The following is an 11,299-nucleotide window of genomic DNA, read 5'->3' on the forward strand; positions in this document are numbered from 1 at the left end:
GTTGGTTTATTAGTTCAGCTGGTTTTAAAGACCAGCCAAGGTCCTGTTTTCAACTAGATTGTTTATTATTTGCTCAGCTATTTCATGAAAATAAGCAAACTAGATCTACTTGAGATTTCTTTCTATGAAAAGGAAATACTAATTTTTGTAAATCTAAATGAAATGAAAGCTAATGAAATATGATATTTAATCCACATTCAAACATTTCCAAAAGCCTGGAAACTAAATGAATCAGTGGCCTTGAAATTAAGCTATTGATTGTAGTGTATGATTACATTTTTTTACTTAACCGTAGGCTAAATAAAACAATGAACTGTCTTTAAATAACCTAAGAAGTGTTTGGTGGACTATCTAATATTGGTTGAACATAGAGGGCACTGTTGTATAAAAACCGTCCAAGGATGAATATAGATCTAACAACGTACAATTTTCAAAATTATGACTTCAAAGTAACTTTAGGACAAGTTAACCAGTGCTGTGAAAAGAATCTAGGCTTTGTGCTTAGATAATTAATCTTTTCAGGATTGAGTATGACAAATCACTGAAAAACTCATTCAATACCAAAAAACGTATTTTTCAATAATGGACAAATTTGTTAACTGTATTCAAAAATAAAATATCTACAGGTGATTGAAAGTTTAATTGCAGATGTTTTCAGTGCCTATATCACTGTATGAATGACAAGGAAACTAATTCTGTTCCTTAGTTTCCTCTTCAATAAAATGATGAGGCTCATTCACTCAGAAATATTTATAGGGTTCCCATCATGTACCACAGGATTGAAAGTGGTGAGCCAGACAGACAAAGTCTTTGCATTCTTGGAACTTACACTCTGGTAAAGGAAAAACAGATAATAAAACATGTGAATAAATGTTAATAAGGTGATTTCAGATAGCAATAACCACACTCTGAAGCAAATACAGGAGATGGTGTGACAGTGACTTGAGAAGGAAAGCATGATTTTAGTCAGGAATAATCTTAAGGGGTGATATTTGAGCTAAGATCTGATGGGGGAGTAAAAGCCTTGCTAAGAGGTGATGTGGGTGAGGAGATGGAGGAAAGAATTCCAAAGAGCCAGACCAAACCAAAGGCCTTAGGCAGGCTTGAACGTGGTATGATAGAACAGAAAGAAAGTCCGCATGATAGAGCATGGTGAGTATGAGTAAAGGAAAGGGTGAGAAGCTAGGTCAAGAGAAAACTGGAAGAAACTAGATACATGGTATTTAGACCAGGGTATGGAATTTGGATTTGAGTCTAAATGTTTTGGGAAAGCATTAGAGGGTTTTGAGCAGGAGAGTGAGAGGGCATTTACATATTCTAAGGATACTCCTTGTGTTTCATTGTAGATTAGATCTCAGAGTAGTGAGAACAGAGGGAGTGAGACAAGTTAGGAGGATAATAGCTATCCAGGAGTGAGATTAGATGGTTTGGATTAGTGCACTTAGACAAGATTAGAAATTCTCAATTTCTTGTGCAGTGGATCATTTTGCCCGTCTGTGGACACCTTTCAAATTTAATATTTTTAAATGTATAAAATACAATGTAGAGAATTAAGAAGGAGAACTCGTATATTAAAATACAGTTATCAAAATACTTTTGAAATATATGATTAATACATTAAATAACAAAATTTAGTGTAAATAGTATTTTGAAATGTATGCACAAATCTTAATATGATATGAAAATATCTGAGACAATATTGAGGAAAAGCTCCTAAATATCTAACAGAATCAACCTAAAGAGAATCAGTTCTTGTAAATCTACTGTTAACCATTTCAATTAGCAATTTTAGTATCACAAAATTTGAAGGAAGTAGTGATGAAAGATATGTTAGCTAATATGGCTAGTGTAATATGACTTGGGCATTAAAAGGTAAATTTCTGTGATAGATAAAGAGCCACATGGCATTTACCAGGAAGATGCAGTCAAAGTGTTTAGGTGTGATGTGGACTTTTAACATTCACTCACATGTTGGAAACCGACAGGACTGGGTTAATGTGGAGAGCACTTCAATTTTTACTTCTTGGCCAAAATCAAAAGGCATTTCCTCATCAAGGAAGTGAGCCCAGCACCAAAGCCAAGACTGTTAATAAGCAAGTCGTCTTATCAATCTGGATAAGGACCCTATTAATTTCTGCAGGAACGTGAGGCAAGAGGACAGGTATTACAAAGAGTAAATACAGTTGTATTTATTACGTAAAGAATTTGAGAGAATTCATGGCAAGGAAACTTGGCTATATGAATGTCATCTACGATAACATATATAGGATAAAAAAATAGGGTAAGACCAAAATGGCATAACTGAACCATGCTCTTTGAATACAGTTATATATTAATCCAATTTCTCACTCTACCAGGCTAACATCTTGGGCCAGTTACTTAAAATGGCTCAGTTTTCTAATCTATGAACATAGCCATGAAAGCAGTGACTAACCAGATCCCCATAAGGAGCAATGGGAATACCCATGTGAGACAGTTCCTTGCAACTGAGTAGGCAATCTGAGTTGTTATCTTATCAAAATAAGTGCTGCTATTTGTCAATGTGGACTAATAAAGATTAGAGTTAATTTTTAACTTTCAGGTATTATAACATAATAGGATATTCTGGATAAGATTCCATTTTTCCTTGGTTTGGATCTTTCATATTTTTATTTCCTCTTTTTCACACCATTGTCCTTCTGCTTTCTTCTTTCCCTTCTTGATGTTTCCTTTCCTGTTCTTCATCCTGGTCTATCTTATACCAGTCATGCCTCAACCCGCCTTTCCCTCCTTTCCTGTTGATATTTTTTCTTCCTCCTGCTGCCCTTTCTCTTGCCTGCTCATCACTGCTCTCCTTCTCCTCTTCAGCTCAGCTTCAATGCTCATTTGCCCTGTGACCCTACAGGATGGAGTGTGCTTAGTTGCATGCTTTTCTTTCCAATCAATCCCAGAACACTTTGATTTTACAGAGACCTGCCCAACCAGGAAATTTCTTTGAACTCAGTGCCTTTGGCTTTTCTCAAAAGCTCTTCTTAACTTCTGCCTAGAATTCCATTTGTTGAAAGGTGCCAGTTGTATAGGAGCCAAATATTTGAGGTCTTGTTATGTAATCAGAAACTTGGATATTTTAAATCAGGGAATTTTAGCAGTGCTCTAGTGCTTAAATGAGTCTTAATGAATACATCTTCAAGACTTAAAGCAAAAAAACAAAACTTTCATATGAAAAAATTAACAACAAACTATGGCAAATATGAAATGGATGTTTATAGATGCTCATATTAAATTGCTTCGTATCAGAGCAATGTAAACAATTTTCTTAGCTCTGCAAAATTCCTCTGTAGCCCCTTCCCTCAAATTGTAAAGTAAAGCAGCTTAATGATTTTATAAAATCCATCTTTACCATTCTCATGTGTTTATTTAAACTGGATTATAATTAAAATGGAGAAGTGGTGGTATAAAGGAGATTAGAAGATTACAACAAGCAAAAATATAGAAAAGCTATATAATAGCAAGTCCTAAAAAGGAATATTGAAGTAATTAGTAACATTGACTCAGAAAAGTTAATAATAGACTTGCATGTTACATTAGTCAAGATTTTTTTAATTTGAAAACTAGAAAAAATGTAACTCAATTGTTATTAATTCTCTCTCCCAATTATACTTAAAGAGCTGATCTAAAGATTTTATCTGGAGAAGGATTTAAAATAAATCTGATTGAACCCCCGACATAACCACAATATGAAACGATTTGTGACTCTGCATTGTTACCACACTGATTGCTGATGTGAAAACCAGTGCGATGGTGCTTAATGAAATGTAGGTGGAGACTCTCTGGATCGCCTTTCCTTACTGAAAAAAGGATGGGGGTGGTGGTGGGGGGGGAAGGAAGCAAATTACATTTTTAATGTGTGTGGAAATTTCTCAAGGAAGAAAGGAAGGAAGCGGGGGGGGGGGGGGAAGCCAGACAGGCAAGAAAAGACAAGATTTTCCTCTCCCTTTCATTGACAGTTGAACCTAAAAGATACTCTAATAAGATTCAGTCTTTGGAATGTACTTGCTAAAATTGTACTGAGTTTGGTTATGTCTGAGGTCTGGACTCTATTGCTCCTAGAGAAGGAAGAATGAATATGTGTGGTGTTTGTGAGTCACACCCTTTGGGAAAGTTCTGATAAGCTGAAAACTGTCCTTTGCAAATCACCCCATCTTTGGCATTGGCTGGGACCTGAAATTCCATGTGTTAAAAGTTACCCTTTTATTTGAAGCTGTTGCTCCTTTGTGAAACGTAACTTCTCCTATGATGGAAATCACTTATACCGTTTCATTCACTTATAATGATTGCAAGAAAGAAAAGAATGGCTCCAGAAGACAGGGTGCTACCAGAAGAATAAATATTGGAAAATTAAAAAAGGTATTCATCACAGACTTCACCCCCCTTTTTTTTTTTTTACAATTTGCCCACGGGCTAGATCTACTGAATCCATATCATATCGTGCTAAGATCTATATTCCTGCATATTTTTTTACTGAATAAGTATCTATTGAGATATTTGGTATCTATTGAGTTTTTACTATGTGCAAGCAATTGTTCTAGGGTCTGGTGAGACCAAGCACGCACACACACCTACATACCTATGTACATACAAAGTCACTGAGCTACGGTGTTCATTCGTCCAACCTTCTTTCAGTAAGTAGTTATGGAGCTTCTAATATGTTCCCAGTACTGATCTGCGTGCTAAGGATACTGAGATGAATACTAGAGAAAATTTCTCTTCTTTCATGGAGTTTATTTTCTCTTGGGGGTGAGAGAAATAAGGAAAAAATGTCATAGTGTTGTCATATAAAAAATGGGATTTAAGATCAGGAAATAACTGAAGTAAAGTGGGCATTTCAGATGTAAACTGAATGAAAAAAATAGCCAATCACAGAAATCTGGAGATAGAGCATTCCAGCTAGAGCTTAAAAACTCAGAGACAGAAAGAAGTCTAGTATATTGAAATAAGGGCTACCTATGCTGTAAGGACTCATCAGAGTGAGCTGGAGGCACGTGGTATGAGTTCAGTGCAGTGAGGTAGGCGGTAGCCCGAGGACAAAGGGAATGGGTTGTGGGATGACATTTGAGTTTTAAGGGTGCTGAGAAACCACTGTAGAGGTTTTAAGCGGAAAAGTGACAAGATAAATTATGTGCTTTCAAATTTTTATTCTGCCTGAAAAATAAACTATGCTACTGCTCACCAAATGCCCAAAAGGTCGTTGCCAGTTTCACTTCTGTTTAAGTGTAGAAAGCCACAAGTGAACATCACTGTCACCCTAAGAACAAGAAAATCGATAATCTACAAAATCATAATAACTTTCTTGAATCCATCAGAGATCTGAGGTTGCAAAAGAATAAAGCAAAGGGAATTCCAAGGAGTTACAAACACCTCTGAAGAGAGATGAGACCCATGGACTGTTTTACCTTTGGCAGAGTATGGAAGAGACGACTGCCATAGAAATTAATAAATCACCAGCTAAAATTGTAATACAACACAAAAGGCTGAATGTAGGCTAGCACATCAGTTTAGCATACCTGAGAGCTCCAAACACAACGGAAGGTCTTATCTACATTTTCTTCATGGGCCTCCACCAGGTGATCATAAGAAAAATGGGTACAGAAGAACAGAGTGAGCTCCCTTTAGTGGCACACATATGAAAGAGGTGATTGCCTGTCACTGAGGGACAAGCACACAACACTTATTCCCTGGACCCTGTCTTCATGCCACTGAGAAGCGGGCAGCAAATCTTCCTGCACCTAGGACTGCTGGGGAGGGGTACAAGCCAAGCCACTAGAGGAAGGGTAGGAAACCATCCTTTCCGCTTGAGCAACGAGGCAAAGGTTCACTGCCTCTGGGGGAAGGGTAGGTACAAAAGCTGTTTGCCCCCTTGGGAAAGGGCAGGGAAATCCTCCCCAGGCTCAGAATCCTGACTATAAAGCAGAGCCTTCTATTGCTGAGGCAGCAGCAGAAAACTCTTTCCTTCCTGAGACCTGTCAGAGATAGGTGACGTTGTTTAACTGTCATAGAAGGAATAGGCAGATATGGTGAAGAGATACCATTTCCTAAGCTCAGACACAAAGACTCTGCTTAAAACTAAATCTGGGGCTTCCCTGGTGGTGCAGTGGTTAAGAATATGCCTGCCAATGTAGGGGACATGGGTTCGAGCCCTGCTCCAGGAAGATCCTACATGCCGCGGAGCAACTAAGTCCCTGTGCCACAGCTACTAAGCCTGCACTCTAGAGCCCGCGAGTCACAACTACTGAGCCCACATGCCACAACTACTGAAGCCCGTGCACCTAGAAGCTGTGCCCCTCAACAAGCGAAGCCGCTGCAATGAGAAGCCCATGCACCGCAATGAAGAGTAGCCCCCGCTCACCACAACTAGAGAAAGCCCGCGCACAGCAATAAAGACCCAACGGAGCCAAAAATTAAAATAAATAAATTTAAAAAAGAAAACCTAAATCTGGACCAGGAGAATAGAGAGATGCGTTGCTCCAATCACAAGCTTAGCAGGGCTACCAAGCAATAACAACACAAACAAGTGTTTGTTGAAGAGGTGCCAGTAATTAGGAAGCTAGAGAAAGCCCCTCAGTGTTGTTCAGGTATCTAGGATCTACTGAAAACTGTAGATGGAACAGAGGAAGAAAAACCACCTCTAGCACCCTGAGTCCCACACTAAGCACAAGATGACAGAAACCTATCATGGGAAGAATTTTAAGTTTATGGTGCATTGAAGGTAAAAGTAGTAACCACAAAATCTATAGCTAGCTGAACTACTGAATAGATTGGCTCAAACTTCCACACTAGCAGTCTGACAGAGAAAGAGACATGTCCACTTCCAGGCATAAATACAATCTATTTCACTTTCATCTGATTTCCATAAACATGATGTTTAGCATTCAACTGAAACTAGGAGACATTTAAAAAAAAAAAGCTAGGGGAAAAATAAAGATCCATTCTCAAAAGAAAAAGTAGGACTTCCCTGGTGACACAGTGGTTAAGAATCTGCCTGACAATGCAGGGGACACAGGTTCAAGCCCTGGTCTGGGAAGATCCCACATGCCGCAGAGCAACTAAGCCCATGCGTCACAACTACTGAGTCTGCACTCTAGAGCCTGCGAGCCACAACTACTGAGCCCGCGTGCCACAACTACTGAAGCCCGTGCGCCTAGAGCCCGTGCTCCGCAACAAGAGAAGCCACCACAATGAGAAGCCAGTGCACCTCAACGAAGAGTAGCCCCCACTTGCCGCAACTAGAGAAAAGCCCACGTGCAGCAAAGACCCAAGGAAGCCAAAAATAAATAAATTAATTAAAACACAAACACACACACACACAGAAGAGCTATTAAAAAAAAAAGAAAAAGCAATTAACAGAAGCAGACTCAGGAATGACTCACCTTAAAATAACTATAAGTAATATATTAAAGAGTCTAATGGAAAAGATGGATCTCATGCAGGAACAAATAGGGAATTTCAGCAGCGATGGATACAACAAAAAATGTCAAATACGAAAGTGTGAAATTTAAAAAATCTAACTAGGTATCAAGAATTCCTTTGATAGCCTTATCAACAAACTGCACAATGGACAGAAACAATGGACTTGGACTTGAAGAGAGGTAAAGAAAAATTACCCAAAGTGAAACAAAAATGAAAAAACAGTGCACCAGAGTTATGGGACAATATCAAAGAGTTTAATGTATAAGTAAGTCAAGTTCCAGAAGAAAAAAATTAGGAGACTGGAAGAAATCTGAAGAAATTTAGGCTAAGAATTTTCTAAAACTAATGAAATACTACAAACCACACATCCAAAAAGGTCAGAGAACAGCAAGCAGGATAAATACAAATGGAAAAAATATATACACAAGTAAAGAAAAATGTAAGCACATCAGAGTTAAACTTTGGAAAGCCAAATATAAGGGAAAATCTTGAAGAATAGCATACACACACACACACACACACACACACACACAGGGAAGAAAGATAAGAAGTACAGAAGACTTCTCATTAAGACTTCTAATTAATTACAACAGCCAGATGAAGTACATCTTTAAACTACTGACAAGACTACAACAAAACTATCAACTCAGAATTTTATGCCCAGCAAAATGTTTTATAGAAAGGAAGGCAAAGTGAAGACTCCTTCAGACAGAGAAAAGCTGAAAAAGTTCATTGCTAGCAGATCTGAATCAAAAAAAATATATTAAAGGAAGTTTTTAGGCAGAAAGAGTAGAATACAAATAGAAATTTTGACCTATAAAGAAGAGTACCAGAAATAGTAAATTGCAAGTAAATATAAAAGATATCTTTGTTCTTATTTTTAAATAGGCAAATATAAAAGATAACTGAGTGTTTAATGAAAATAGTAACAAAATATTGTGAGGTTTATAACATAGGGAGAAGTGAAATGCACAATCAAAGCAAAAAGAACAGGAAGGAGGAAAAGGATTTACAATTTTTACTGCAAAGTTCTTGTACTGTAAAGTGGTAAAATACTATCTGAAGTTAGAGTTTTACAAATTATTTATATTAATTATTTATTTCACCAATTATTTATATTATTTATTTATAAATGACAAAAATATTATTTATTTATAAATGATAAAAATATCATTTATATTATTTATTTATAAATAAACTTAAGCACAGACACACATTATGAACCTGTGAATGTCACCTTATGTAGCAAAAGGGACTTTGAAGATGTCAGTAAGTTTAAAATAAAAGGATAGAAGAAGATATACGATGAAAATAGTAATCAATAGAAAGCTGAAATGGCTATAGTAATGCTAAACAAAGTAGTCTTAAAAACAAAGAGTTTTAGTAGGAGTTCTAAAAAAACTCTTTCACAAAATAGAAAACAAGATAGCATATCCAAACTCATTCTGAGGTCAGTATTACTGATAACAAACCACACACACACAAAAAGAAAATATAGAAGGAAAAAAAACTGTAAACCAATATCTATCCATCATAAACAAAATATTCAATAAGTAAAAATATAACTTATCATGACCAAGTTAGAGCTACCATAAGAATGTACAGTTGGTTTACATAAAAAGTCAATGTAATTCACCATATCAACAGAGTAAAAAAGAAAAACTTTATGATCTTTTCAATAGATGCAAAAAAATCTTTTGATAAAACCCAATCTCCATTCATAATAAAAAAAAATCTTCAGAAAACTGTAAGTTAAAGAGAACTTTCTCAACCTGATAAACAGCATCTGTAAAATATCTACACCTGCCATCATACTTAATGGTGAAAGATTGAATGCTTTTCCTATAAAATCAGAAAAAAGCAAGAATGGCAGCTTTCACTACTTCTACTTAACATTGTACTGTGCAATAAGAAAGGAAAATATTAAAGTTATGCAGTTTGGAAAGAAAGAAAACTGTCTTAATTGAGACAACATGATTATCTATACTGAAAATGCTAAAAAAAAAAAATACCAGAATAAATGGGTTTAGCCAGTTCTCAAAATACAAGGTCAATATAAAAATTGTACTTTTATACACTAGTAATGAACAATTGGAAATTTAAATTAAAATTTAAATACTACTTACAATATCATCAAAAAACAGAATACTTAGAGATAAAGCTAACAAAATATGTGCAAGAGATATATATATACTAAAAAGTACAAACCACTGATGAGAGAAATTAAAGAAGACCTAAATAAATGGGAACATAAACCATGTTCATGGATTCAAAACCTCAGTACTATTCACATATCAATTCTTCCCTAATTGACCTATAGATTCAAGACAATTTCAATCAAAACTCCTACAGGCTTTTTGTACAACCAGTTGATCTGCTTCTAAAATTTTTATGAAAAAGTGAAAGAACTGGAAGGGTCAAAGCAATTTTGAAGTAGAAAAACAAATGTGGAAGACTCACACTACCTAATTTCAAGACTAAGTATCAAAAGCTACAGTAATCAACATAGTATGGTACTGGCATGATGGTAGACGTAGAGTTCACTTTAAAAGAATAAAGAGTCCAGATATACACCCACACTTATTTAGTTAATAAATTTCTTAACAAAGTTTTCAAAGTAATTCAATATAGAAAAAGTAGTATTCCAACAAATAGTGCAGAAGCAATCAGATATCCACAAACAACAATAACAAAAAATAAACTTCAACTTGTACCATATGTGAAACTCAACTTGAAATGGATCCTAGACCTAAATGTCTAAAATGACAAAACTTATGGTTAGAAAACATAGGAGAATTGTTTTCATTCTTGGGATAGGCAAAGATTGTTTTTATACAGGACACAATATGCAAATTATAAAAGAAAAAACTGATATATTAGCCTGTATAAAAATTAATGATGTCTGCTCTTTAAAAGATCTTGTTTAAAAGATCTTGTTTAAAAAGTTGAAAGATAGCTAGAGATTGGGAGAAAATATTTGCAAAACACATACCTGATAAAGAACTTATATCCAGAATATATATATAAAATGCTTACAACTCAACAATGAGAAGAAAAACAACCCAATATAAAAGTGGGCAAAATTCTGAGCAAACACTTATCCAAGAGAAGAGAAATGGTTGGGAAATATGCACATGATAGGACATTCTGCATCCTTAGTTGTTGGGAAAATGCAAATTAAATTAAAAATACCACAACACACCAACTAGACTGACTAAAGTAATAGTAACAACAGCAATAATAATAATAATAATACTGCAATACAAAATACCAGCCAAGAATATGAAAGAGCTACAACTCTCAAACATTGCTAGTAGGAATGGTACAGACATTTTGTAAAACAGTTCAGCACTTTTGTATAAAGTTAAATTCACACTTACCATATGACCCAGCAATCCTATTCTTTGGTATTTATTCAAGAGAAATGAAAACATATGCCCCCTTATGTGAATGCTTCATGACAGATTTGAGAATTATAGTAAGTCCCCTACATAAGAACCTTCAAGTTGCGAACTTTCAAAGATGCGAACCTGAGTTCTCATGTCCAATCACGTAAGTGAGTTCAAGTGTCTGGCGTACATTGTCACGTGCTTGCATCCTCTACAAGTGGTTGTGCTTTTGTGTACTTTACTGTACAGTACTGTACAGAGTACAGTAGTACAGTATCTTTATTTCAAGCCCAGGATGTCTGGAAGCAAGTGTAAAAGCAGCAGTGATGTAGCTGGTACTGCTAAGTGCCAAGCAATAACGATGGAAGCAGAAGTGAGAATAATTGGGAGAGTGGAGTGAGGTGAAAAGATGGTAGATGTTTCTCGTTCTTTTTTTTTTTTTTTTTTTTTGCGGTACGCGGGCC

This window comes from Aethalodelphis obliquidens, unplaced genomic scaffold (assembly GCF_003676395.1).
Source record: "Aethalodelphis obliquidens isolate GAN/ISIS:26980383/991018 unplaced genomic scaffold, ASM367639v1 scaffold7, whole genome shotgun sequence".
Lineage (NCBI taxonomy): Eukaryota > Metazoa > Chordata > Mammalia > Artiodactyla > Delphinidae > Aethalodelphis > Aethalodelphis obliquidens.